This window comes from Sturnus vulgaris, chromosome 12 (genome assembly GCF_052056855.1).
Source record: "Sturnus vulgaris isolate bStuVul1 chromosome 12, bStuVul1.hap1, whole genome shotgun sequence".
NCBI classification, from domain to species: Eukaryota; Metazoa; Chordata; class Aves; order Passeriformes; family Sturnidae; genus Sturnus; species Sturnus vulgaris.
Window position 1 is genome coordinate 7,360,604 of NC_142254.1, and position 13,577 is coordinate 7,374,180.

The following is a 13,577-nucleotide window of genomic DNA, read 5'->3' on the forward strand; positions in this document are numbered from 1 at the left end:
TGAGAATTTTGTGTTTGCCAATGTGTTTCTTGTATTGGTTTCTACTTAATCACATCCTAAAAACCCAGAAGTCCCTGAAACTCAAATGGGTTTTCATCTGAATAAAAGGAGGAGGGGGTAAGTGAGAACTTCCTCAGTGCTGTATGCAAGGTCTAAAGGCAGTAATGTTATACACAGTAGTTGTTTAAGACAGAAGTCTGAATGAATTGGTGTGATACTCAAAGTAATGCAGTGCATACTGTAGACAGCACTTTCACTGCCACAATATCATGTAGCACACCACTGTAAGCAACACCAGCACTTGTGGAAGGAACAGGTCATAATTTGGGTCTGTATTATTACATATGAAAGGTAAGTGCAGAATTTAGGAAACAGAAGTAAAGGAAAGCTGATTTTCAAGCCTGAAAATGTGAGTGATCACCAGCTCTGTATCATTCTTTGTGCCAAAAGTATTTGTCTAGCAGCATTAAGCATCTGCTTGCCTTTTTCACACAGATGCTGTAAGTAGAATTTGACCTTTTGTTCAGCAAGTGTTTGATTATTTAACATGAAAATATTAAGTTATCAGAAAGGCTGACTCTTTTGGGAAGACTGTTCAATTTTTATACAGCCCAAGTTGTTAAAGTACTTTGGAGCATGAACAACTTCAGAGCAGAACAAAGCAGCCAGTGCTAATGTGTAGAAACTCCAGAAGTAAATAACAGCTGTTCAAGAAGACTTCTATTAAATATGTATTAATTAACTTGAAGTGCATCACTTAAATATGTGAAGAGATTATCTTGTGTTAATTTACATTAAAACACACAGCACTTGTTAGCCTCATTACACCACCCTAAGTATATCCTAAGCTATCACCTCATCTTACACTGAGCGTTTTGTTGGGTGTTGATTGCTTTCGATTTGCCCTTTTAAAATGTCAGATAGTGGCCTCCATTTCTTGTTGGATCTCTTCTTTCTCTCAGGTTTTGCTCTTGCATAGTTAGTGTTCTTTCTTGTGTCTCTTCTGTGCTGAGTAGAAAGAAAAATAACAATAGGTTGTGAAAATATAATGGCAATTGCCCTTGCAAACTTCACAGGTGGATCCTGCTGTTAACCTATGAACCAGCAGAGAATTTAAGTGTCCATTTATGTAGGAAAATTATTTAATATGAAGATTCAGTATCACCTTTAGACCAGGAAAAATACATAGTGAAATGGAGTCTCTTTAATGAAATTACAGATAAATAAAATATCAGCAGTGCTAATAATAGTGGTGTAAATCAGCGTATCAATCTTCATAAACTCTCATTCCATCCATAAAACAAGTATTTTTAGGTGGACTTAAGTAAAAACCCATCTTTCTTTCTATTTTGATGCTGAAAAGGTATCAACTGATAAAATTTTCCTTAGTATCATTTTAGCAGCTGATCCAGCTGCTGGGCTGTTCTTTCATCCATTATTTTGACACCACAGACTCCCTGATCACAAGTTGGAGTCCAGTTCTTGTTTCCCACATCCATCCCAGCACACTCCTCACTAGGGGGAGACTGAGGAATGTGAGAACTCGCAGACAGGCCCTGCTAGAGCAGGAAGGGCAAATGAAACCGAAATATTTGGCTTCAGTAGAATCTTGAAGTCCTCGACAAGTTGCTACATTTGCATGGCTCTCCTGGGAGAAGTGAGTGGGGGTGTTTGCTCTGCTTTCAGGTTGTTTGCAGCCTCTTCAGTTAAGACTTTGTGAATTTGCACCTAGGTTGTGTTTCCAAGGCTATCTTTACTCTATTTGTGCTTGGGGAGACATTTTTTCCTAAGTGAAAGCTGGCTTTGCAAGGTACTTATGGCAATAGGGGAAGTGCTGCCAGTAGAGAAATCCAGGCTTGGAATTCACAGCCCTTTGGTTCAAGAGCAGATTTACATGCATGTATCTTCCAAAAAACCCTTTAAAGGTGACTTAAATTAAACCTTCACTTCCTTTGCCCTGACATCCAGGCAGTGTTTGCTGTGCTGAGGAAGTTGAGTTCAGGAATAGAACTGACTGTGGATTTTCTTGTACATTACAGTGCTTATCTCTTTTTTTCTTGTGCAATTACAGTGCTTACCTTTTTCAGAAAGGGTGGAGAACTGGGCTGAGATACTGTTTTTTGTGGGCTGAAATACCAGGGCATGTAGTAGAATTGACCACCCCTGCAGTGAAGATGTTTTTCCTGATATCCAACCTCTCCTGGTGCAGCCAAAGTAAAAGACCAGCTGATCTCTAGTGAAATCTTGAGAGTAGTAGATGCTTTTTCACCCTAATCTTTAAAAGCACAGATAATTAAAGGTAGAAAAAAAGTCTTTCTGCAATGCAAACAGTAAAGCCTTTCACATGAGGTAAAAGGATTGCAATTCACAACATAATCTGTTTCTTTGCTTACAGTTAGAAGCTTTAGAAGTAGTAGAGCTAAGGAGAGCCTAAGATGTTTCTTGTTAAACACTTAAGGATAGGAAAAGATGTGTGAGGGTAATTACCTTGATTAAAAAATTTGATCATCTTTAATAGGTATTTTTCAAGGTGCTAAAAAGGGCTTTTGCTGATTTGGGCTGGAATGACTACTCTATGTATGTTTAACTCCTCTCTTTCCTATCACTCAAATTTTCATTGTTTCATAAAAGTAAATTCAGTGTCAGCCAGCAAATGTTAGTGTTTCATAATTTCTATTTTAAAAGGATGTCACTCCTTTAAAAATGAATGATGAATGAATGAGGGATATTCATGAATGGGACAGAGATGCTGTTTGGTGCATGAATTACTGGCTACTGGGTGTTTTGTCTATTAAAATGCAATTTCTCCCTCTGTCCTACCATATTCAGTGTAGGGTGTAGGAACTGCTGAACTGGTGGGTATATAGGACCTTTTTATTACTCGGTGAACAACATTAAGTGTAAAAATGTAAGTTAAATGTAAAAAAAAAGTACATCTAAATTTGGCTAATTGCTATGAAACCAAGTGTTCAGAGTAGTAGTTGAACTCAGAATTGTTTGACTTTGTGCCTGGTCACTGTGTTAGATGTGCTGTGTCATTGCTTCAGAAAGAGGTCACAGAACAGAACATTGAAATCATGTTTCATACACATGTAGGAGGAATCCCAAATTCAGCAGTAAACAAAGATGAAAAGGAAGGCAGCACAATAAGGGCAAGAAAAGATGCTTAAGTTTCCTGCAGTTCCTGCCTCATTGTTTATTCCGGCTTCCTGGTTTTTCAGTCTGCTTCTCAAGCCTTTCTTGTGCATATACACAGATTATAATATGCACAAGAATAAGCTGAAGGCAGAAACTGACTTAATGAAGACATTCTTGTGAGAGAGAAAAGATTTTGTTGTCCACAGATGCGCAAAGAAAAACAGAAAAGCAGCTGCCCTTAGAAATGGAGGAAAAGTAGAGCTGAGTGCCACGTCATGATGCTTTACTCAAAATCTGGTGTGTTGAAAGCCTTTGAGAGCTTCTGTACTGTTGTGCAGGGATGTAACCAAGAAGTGAAACAAGAAGCTGCTCTAAGTCTCATGTCTTAGATACTGTCCTGAGCAGTCCTCTTCACCAATTTTCAGATGGCAAATAAGGATAGAAGAAAATAGCTTTCATAATTTTGGTATGGATGACACTATTAATAATCAGTTTTGTGTCAAAAATTTCTCTTTCCTTAAGACTGAACTATAGAGGCAGTCATGTGCTGTCATCTTCCTCTTCAGAGGAGGATTCTGAAGGGCAGAGGTCCTCAGCTCACTAGTTCCCATCTCTGCGGGAAATGAGTTTGTCTTTTCTGAAACCTTTGAGGGCAGGGACAATATAAATGTCGTGGAAAAAATTTGTGGCAAGTTGGGTGGGAAGGTGAGGTGAACTGGAGCTGAGATACAGCAATTAAGTGAAGGCTTCTGTCACTTGGCCTGCTGAGTTAAGGAACTAGGGATGTTGGTTAGCAATAATTATTAAATTTAAGGAATAGCTGCACTACACCCACAAGGCTGTGAGTACTGGCATCTGGGTGAATTGGGCTGGTTTATTCTACTCCTTGTAGAATAACTCCTTGTGTTATTTGTTTATCAGCTGAAGCATTTATGAGAGCAAATGCAGCTGGTGGCATTTGGGCTATGAAAATTATAGTTTGTAATAGTCTTCTAGCACGAATTGGAGAGTTTAAAGAATTCTGTAACTAATATTTCAGTCATGCACTGAAAACCTTTAAGTTTTAGGATTTTTTTTTTGCACTACCTTTATCAAATAGCCAAAAATTGTATAGGATTTCTCTGAATTACTAACCATGGCTGCAGCAGCATACCTGGCAAAATAGATCAGTGGTCCAGTCTCCTTTGACAACTCCTATGTAACCAAATATAGGAGAAAGAGAAGAGAAAATTTGTAGGGCTGGTAGTAGCTTGTATTTTTCAATAATTTATCAAGATTCGAGAGCACAGATTTCCTTTGGGAAATATTAGTTCTAAGGTTTACAAAGTGCCTCAGTTGTAAATACCCATAAAAATGACAATTTGGTAGGTCATATTTATTCTTAAACGGGTCAAAGGACATTAGCGTATTCCTACTGTATAAATCTGTCAAGTACAGAATTTCTTTATGCTCCCAAATCACAAAAGCACCTCTTACAGTCAAGGAGAAAGCGTCACATTATTGCCAATCAAGGACAACAAGCAAGAATATTGATCTTTACCCAATAACTTTTGCCCTGCTCACTAAGTTTTTATTACTGAAACTGGACACATCAAGGGATTGGATGTAATATATACATATAGTGCTGATTTATTACAGGAAAAGAAATATGGTCTGGCCTTACTTCTGGCTCAATATTTTAACTCTTATTTTATTCCTTGCATGGAAGCTTTTTCTACAGACAAAGTGTAAAATTTCCAGCTAGCTCTGGGTATGCACAAATCTTCAGCTCACAGAGGTGATCTGACTTACGGGTGTACAAGCATCCTGCCTTTGGTGGCTTTACAGTCACAAGTCTTGATTTTAGGAGTTTATATATGTGAAAGTCTGTATAGGGGCATTGTTACTTCAGAGAGACATAACTGACAATAAGCTTGGGGAGAAAGGAGGGGACATTGAAGGGCATGTGGGCACAAAATGTCTGGGTGCTGGTGGCTGAGCCTGGTGTGAAGATGGGTTGGCTTTCTGCTCATCTGTGGAGCTGTGCATGTAAAACCCTTTGTATAGGGGCTGTTTAGCAGTCGCAGGTATTGGAATGAAGCAGAGGGCCAGCATCATGCGTCTTGGTCTTCTGTTGGTGAAACTTCATACTTTTGGTCATTTTTGGTTGATCACGGCAGAGGATTTGGGTAGCTCCACAAACACAGCATCACTGAACTCTGTCCACAGTGATAACCCAGGCTTAAGGCAGAGGGAGGATCAATCAGCTGCTTTTTAGAAGGGGAGTGCATCTACAAAACTCAAGGGAGAGTTCTTCACCACAAAATTACAGAACAGTGGACATTGGAAGGAGCATCTAATCTGACCCACCAGCTCAAAGCACAGTCAGTGGGAACAGGTTGCTCAGGATCTGTCCATACAGGTTTTGAATGCAAGAATGAGAGGTTGTTACCACAACCTCTCAGGGTAACTTGTTCCAATATTTCAGTGGTCAAGGGTAAGCTACTGAGTTAAAAATACAGGCCATATAAGTCAGCAGGACCAGATATCTGCTTATTTTGCATCCTAGAGAGCAGGCAACTCCCTCTGTATTTATAAGTCTGCTGGCTTTTTACCTGTCTAGGCAAAAGATAGGAGTTTTGATTGCTCTTTGGCCTTTCAAGAGCTGGTCGGCCCTTTCACAGAATAAATGCATGCAGAAGTAGCTGATGGATTTGCTGCTCATGTTCATAATGCTGTGGAGAGAGCTGGAGAGGCCATACCCTTCTCTCTATCATTCCCTGACGGAGCAGGCAGAGGGACACACGCTGAATTTCTCCAGACGTGTCCTTCCCACGTCAGACATTTTGTCAAGAAGTTATGTGCAAGGATTATGTGTTTGTCAGGATTTCCAGATGTCAAGTAATCCCAGCCTTTTCTCAGGACACAAACAAATCCTACCGTGCTGTAGAGCAAACCTGACACTCCCTGGGAGTGCCCCTGCACGTGGTGTGCACACTCACACTGCATCTGATGTGGTTGGGGGTCCTGTGCATGTGCCCTCCCGTGGATTTCCACAAGCACAACAAATTGGAGGGGACCCAAACGTTTTGGATTAACGCTGCATGTTCAGACCATCTGTGCAGCACATGTACCACTGGGCTGGTGGTGCTTTGAGGGTTGGACACAGTGCTTCTACCACACAGCTCCTGGGGATGCATTTCAGTGTTGGAAGAGTTCAGAACAGGATCATGGCACAATCAGAAATCATGCTTTTTACTGGGAACCTCTAGGAAGAATTCTGCCATAGGAAGAAGCTGATCTTTCAGGTTCATCATCCTGACTTGTAACAGGTAGTTGTAGTCAGCCTTACCCTGCCTTCAGGGTGCTTTTCCTATGCCTTCTGAGACGGCAGTGGCTTTTGATTTTGCATGTGTATTTCTTAACTAGAATATAATTTCTTCACCCACGGGAATTCAAACCAGAAAGGAGAGTGAACAAGGTGGAGTTGAGATGAAAATATAACCTAAGGTATGCATTGTCTACTTCGAGTGTCAGGTGGAAATGCTGAGTTCTGCCAGCTGCCTTTAAAATCACCTCTCAGAATCAAGTCTAGAATAAGAAAGTGACAATGACTTCCATGTCACCTTTTTAGGTAAATACAGAAAGCTGTAGTTGCCAGAGCAGTGATGAATCATGATTTGCTTCCATCCAAAGAGCCTTGGGCTTTTTCCTCATTCAAACATTTAACTTACTTGCTGGGCTGACAGAAAAGCAGTAGATTTTTTTTCCAAATATCCATTTGCCTTTCCATTTATCTACTTTGATCTAAAATACAGAACCTGATAGATGCCCTAGGTAAATCAAACATTTTCCGTCTGCCAAAACGGTTTTGCAAATGCTTATTTCATGCCATTACCATTTTTCTGTTTCTAGCAGTAAATCAAAAAGTATCAGCCATTCATCCACTTTAAAAGTAATGCCTTTCCTTTGCATAATTACACGTACCCAGTGGAGATCTGTGTGCACAGTAAATCTATTCCTTTAAAAGGTTTCGCCTTAAGTACCACAGTGACATAAATTGGTGAAGCACAAATTTATTTATTTAAAAGGTTTATTCTTTTAACTGATTGAGTAACTGTTACAAGTCCATTGTTTGGTTTGGGTGGGGAGGGCTTTTATTAATGTATCAGATTTAATTTTGCAGCAGATGTTTATGCAGAAAGGTCTCACTCCTTACAGGACTTGTAGCAATTGATATGCGTGTGTAATTTATTCTCATTACAGGTTTATTCTTAACTGGTGTTCAGGGGGTCTTCGCTGTATCTCTAGTAGATCCTTGAGAATTAAATAGTTTAATGAATGTAATGAGCAAGCTTGAAAGAAGTACACGTAAAGCAGAATATGGATTTGGGTATTACCTCTTCAAATTTGCAAATAATGGAAGTACTGTACTAAAAGGGAGTGAGAAATTGCCAAAAATAAATGTCTTCAAGTAATAAATGCCCCGGATGGTATTTTGGCAAAGATTTAAAAAAATTGATCTTTTCATCATTCTCATGTAAACTTGCTCATCTTTGTAAGTCATGCTTGTAGCTCTCAGGGGTGTCAAACCTAAAGCAGACGAGCCCAGCTGGTGGAAGCCTGGGAGTGAAATGATGAATTTTTTAGCAGATCTGAGTTTATTTTTAGGCTTTATAGAATTATGTTTCATTTCCCTGTGAGTGAAATTGTAGGAAGTAGCTTAGAAGAAAAACAAATTAAGAAACTTCACTAGAACAGCAAAAAATAGCAAAACACTGGACCCTAACTACAGTTGAGCACAACATATCCTGATTGCATTTGAAATTGTGGCTACAGTTTAGTCCTGCAAATATTTACATACATGTTCAGTTTAATGCATATGAGAATTCTTGAAACAAGCAGTCAGTCTGAAGAGACAGCAGACTGCAGGCTAGGTTGTGGCATGGGGAACTGAACAAAATTTCTAGTGTGATTATATTTTCTGTGGATATATTTTCCATGGTGCTGAATGTGGGATTAAAATTCTAGGTGTCTGGATTTTGTTAGGTTATTCAATAAAAGAAGTGTAGTAACATTTTGGGGCAGAGGAGAGTTCATAGGAAGGTTTTGGGTCTGGAATCTGGTTAGTGAAGATAACTTCATTAACACAATCAACATATTCAAACTCATGATTTCACACTATCCATTTTTTGCTGGCATTACAGAACTGTTTCCTACAGTTAAAAAAGAAAAACTGCATTAGTTTCCAAAGTAAGTCTGGGAAAATGCCATGGACCTGGGATGAAGAGATGCATATCACAATTACTAGATCTAGCAAGGGCTGGTTTTTTGCAGGAAGTTTATTACATGCAGTTACACATCCCATGCCCATTAAGGTCACTCTTTTGAGATTTCATTTTAAGTGAATTTGGCTTTTGGGGTCTTTTCTAGTATATGGAGTAGATCAGACGTTGCCAACCATCCTTTTTTATCAGAATTGATGGTGGTGCAGCCATGTAATTTTGCCTGTGATAGAAAGTGAATTAGTAAGTGACAAAGATGCCTCTTTGAATCCCATGTCCTAGAATGTGCTCCTGGGAGTGCTGGGGACTGCTGCCTTCCCCAGTGAAACAGCCTCCCCTCTGTTCTGCAGTTGGGAACCAAAGGAGCCACCTTAAAGGGTTAGAGAGTACCTCAGCTTCCAAACTGGCTCAATCTTTGTCTTCCCATGCTGTTTGCATCGATGCTAATCAATGTTAATTATGGTAGTGGGGCTTGTGATGCACTCATTATAGAAGCCATCCTATTTTTCTGTGCTTGTACAGTCTGTCGCACAATAGAGCCCTGATTGGGGTTCCCTAGATGCTGCAAATAGTAATACAATTTGTTATAATAATGAATATGTGGTTCATGGTGTAAAACTACCAAACTCAGTTCATGGAGCTTGGAAACATCACTTGCTAATTCTGTTTGCTGTTACCACCGACTATGGCATTCTGGATATGTCTTGACAGTTGGGGTCTCAGCAGTAAACCAGTTAAGTTTTTGTTTGTGTTTCAATAGGTGCTTCTTTTTAAATTTGTATTTGAGTCTGTGGGGTTTTGGTGTAAATATATGCTTGAAGTTATCTGTGCTTAAAAACTCTTCTGATTCAGTATGCTCACTGTGCTGGGTTCATGATCCCACCACCACTCCAAGACTGCACTTGGAGCTGCTGGGTGCTGAAGGATGGGGTGCCAGGGTGTTTCCTTCCTAGGCTGTGAAGGTAAAAGGTGCAAGAGTAGGAAGGTGCTCTGTCCCAGGTGCTGAGCAGCTGCTGGGAGTAGTTCGTAACAAAGGTTCCCAGCTCCTGCAGGGGCTGGAAGTGGGTGGAAGCCCAGAGCTGGGAGCTGATGCTTTCCTTCCTCCCCAAGCTGCAGCCTCCTCCTCTTTCACTAAGAGCTGGCACCCAAGAGGTGCAGTCTCCTATGGTGAATTTGGTTCAGTCCTACTGCTATCCTCACTGGAAACTTCAGCACCATTGTGTATATTAATTTGTATAAATAACTACAATTCATCCCCTCACTCTGCACTACCTTTGTGAGTTTTGGTGACTTTATATAAACTCTTTTTTTTTTCTTTTTTTTCAGAGAAAGCCTTCCACGGTGTTCTTGCTTGTTACCTGGTTTGTTATTGACATTGTTTTCAGTCCTGTTTTTTCTATTCCCACCAGACTTGCATGCTTGAATTTTAGTTACCTACATGCAGTTTAGGTGTGTGATTATCTGCCTGACTCAAGTTTTATGCTAGAGTGCTGACCAAGCCTGCATACAAAAATGTTTTAAATTGTTTAGATGTTACATTACCTCTCTTGAGTGTGTATGTTTTTTTAAGAGGAATTCAAGTCAGTGGAGAGCTGCTTCTATGTTTGTAATTAATTTAAAGTATTTATTATAACAGCTAGATTTTTCCCTGTTAATGGTGCTTTACTGAAATTTCATGATCTACAGCACACCCTAGTGATATCTGGAAATCGTGAAGTTACACCCAGTCAATTTTATTTCCTTTGTGGTGAAGCACATCTTAGGGCTCCAATAAGCAAAGTCCAGGAAAGTAAATGCTTAAATGCCTTTGTATCCAAGATAGGTAGTGGGTTTATAAAGCAAAAAAACAGCCTTAGAAAGTGAGACTATAGGCTAGTCCTCTGAGAAAAGAACATGTGTATAATGAGTTCATTTGGCTTGCAATCTATGATGTTTGACATGTTTAACAACATGGGGAACAGTAGCCTAGGGTTATGTGAGAAGAGTGAGAAATATCTCTTAGGTTCCCATTTAGACTGGAGAGAGCAACTAGATATAAATAAAAGCATTGTGGAGGAAACCTGCAGGCATGTTTCATAGGTCAGAAGCATGGTCATTTACTCTCTTATAGCCAGAACATTAAAATTCATGCTATGTATTAAATTCCTCCTTTTGCAGGATGTTAGGTCACTTGGTTTTCCAGGTGGTGGTACCTGTATTTAGTTTTGAGTGGCCATCAGGCTCCATATGATCCTGCAGAGTTGTGTGCACCTTCCTAACTTTTTAGGCTATCGTCCCCTCAGTTTTTCCTGGATTTCTGTATTTCACTCATTTATTTTCTTCTGATTTGTCTAAACACACAGACTGTCAAGGATTCTGATTTGGCTGCTGTTTAACCCCATGATGGGGTGAGAGGAGAAAGCAGGTTTGAGAAGGAATCTGACAAAGAAGTGTAATTAAGTAGTCAAGAAGGAAGACAAATATTTATCAGCTGAAATCAAATAGGTGACGTGTGGATGACACTGAAAGAAAGTGAAATCAATGTGAGCTGAAGCTTGGCTCAAGCCAAGATCTGATCCCATATCTCTGTTTCATGTACAGAGCATTCCTTGTCTATGTAAGGCAAAGCTGAATATGGAGTCCTGCTTCCTGGTTCTCTCATGCATGAGAAATGTGTAATACTTTGGGGAAAGACAGGTTTCCTCTCAGACCCCTGCATTTCACTCTTGTCAGGTAATCCAAACAATAATGAAAATGACTATTTTGTTTTATGTAAATAAAAACAAAAAGTTTGCAATAATTTATGGTATTTATTTAAATGACATGCAAATTACTTTGTGAAACTTAGGGGGGAAAGCAGCACAACTGAAACAGCACAATTGTTTCCGAGAACATTCATTTCAAATCCATATACAATATTTCATTCATGCTTAATTATTTCCCCAATGCTAGTCTAAGCATTACTAGTTTCCTTTGTCTTTTTGCTTTTGCATGCAGCGTGATTAGCAAAACTGCTTGTGCTCTACCAACTCCTGCACATATGGGGTTTAGCCTCATTGTTCAAGGGGTGGAGCAACAAGCAATATGAACACTCATGCTGCCAAATTTGGCACACGTGAGGCCTCCAAAGTATACAGATATCACCCGTTTCATTTAAATCCCTGTCTATATTTTGCATTGCTACCATAATGGCAACTCCATTGTCTGGGTGTATTATTCGAAGCAGCTTTTCTCCCATTGTTTGTGCACTGTAAGCCTGGAGGTTTCTGTAGTCATCGTGAGCAGCTTACGTGAAAGAAATCACTTAGCTCACAGTGAACCTGCTGGCAAAGGAACAGGCCATGACTAAAGCATGAGACCTGTGATCTTTCTGACGAAAATCTCTTCAGTAGATGGCATCATTTCTTGCTTTCATGAGACTCTGTTCTCAGGTTTAGACTCAGTATTTGGTTTTGTCACCTCTGAGGCATGATGGGAATATCGGCCGAAAAAAAAGAGTAATAATGCTGTGGATGTGTACCCTAACAACATCTTATACACATCTCAAATACTAGCAAAGAGACACAGCTACTGTTCTTCAGAAATTTAGGACAGTTTTTTTTCTAACTGCAGCAGTCTTGGCCTTTTATTCTTCCATGGTATTGATTGAATTGGCACATCCTGCTGTGAGTCTTTCCTACAGACTTTGAAAACTTAATGCTTGTCTGCTTAGGGAAGAGTAAAGAATTTTCTGGAACATTTTGTAGAGAAATATAACCAGTTCTTTCCCTTTCTAGCATTCAGTCACCTGCCTGGACAGTGCCCTCTCCTCCTCTCCTCCTGCACTTGCCTCTCATGATTGTGTGTAACTGTTGTCTGTAAAGCCATTCAGCATTAGCTGTTCTTTACAAGTTATGCCCATTACTGGTTTTGCATGCACATCATTTTACTCCTGACACAGTCATTTGTGACATTTTTAAAGCAGTGGCTCCCAAGATGAGGGCTGCAAAAAGCCAGCAAAAGGTCCCTTTGTTGTTTGCAAGGTTTCCAGTTCATTTGGTTTCCAAAGTCTAGCTCATCTTAGAGGATAATATAAATTTTATAGAAAGACTTCCCTATTCTTCATTTAACTTAGTCCTTCAGAGAACCCTGTTACAGCCACATAGGCATTTTGTGATCCCAAAGGGTGACACCTTTGTGCTTGCATGTGACGCTGAGGGGTGACCCAGGAGACAGTATTAAAATCTGCTAAACTGTGTAAATCTGAAAATCCCATTTTAACTTATTTGAGTATTTGCAGTGACTTCTGGAAGCTTCAGATCTGGTCCATCATTGTAGAGAGTGACTCAAATTTACCTTTTCATCTTTTTGCCTCCTATTTACCACAATAACAGAAAATCAGGTAATGTAATCTGTACAAGCTGGCCTCTTTCACTCTACTACCCAGCTGCCTGTGACTTCCCCTCCTGCCTGCCACATCATCAGAACTCATATCCAGGAATGGTGGAGGGAATGATTTGTCTTCCTTTGGAAAATTGGGGCTCTCATTCAGCACCTCTGGAGTAGGTGTAAGGTTGGAAGTGAAGTCAGCCAAGGAGCCTTGGCTGTGATGGGACTGAAATCAGCTTCTCTGCACTTACAGTATGTCTCCAAAGTAATGTGTGTTGGGGGCCAGAATTACACACAGCTGGACACTTATTGTTCTCAGGCTCCAGAAGCACCAGTGCACTTCTCTCACACCACTGAATAGTACCAAGCATGGAAATGTGTTACTGATGTTATTCCAGACACCTTCAAATGTCATCCATCCTTGATACTCAAATGTTTTGTTCCTTAACTGAATGTACAATAGGCATTTTAGATTTGATTTTGACATTTGTCTATGTCCTTTAATTCTGACAAAACCTCAGATGCACTATTTTAGACACATTCTGCAAAAGAGTGGCTGCAGGAGATAGGGATTTTTTTAGCTCCTCTCTGGGAATCTTTCTAGCTCCTCTCTGGTATTTTGTGTAGCAATTTTTAACCAGGTTTTTATTTCCACACCAGCGTTTGTCCATGCTATAACCTATAAACAGGTAAGCTAATTTCAGGACAGTGACTTTTACATTCAGATTGCTGTAGCTTTTTTCTGAAAAGGTCACAAAATGACTATGCCAGTAAACACAATTAGTGAATTAGGTTGCTGAGGAAGTAAAAAAACAGCATAAATTACTA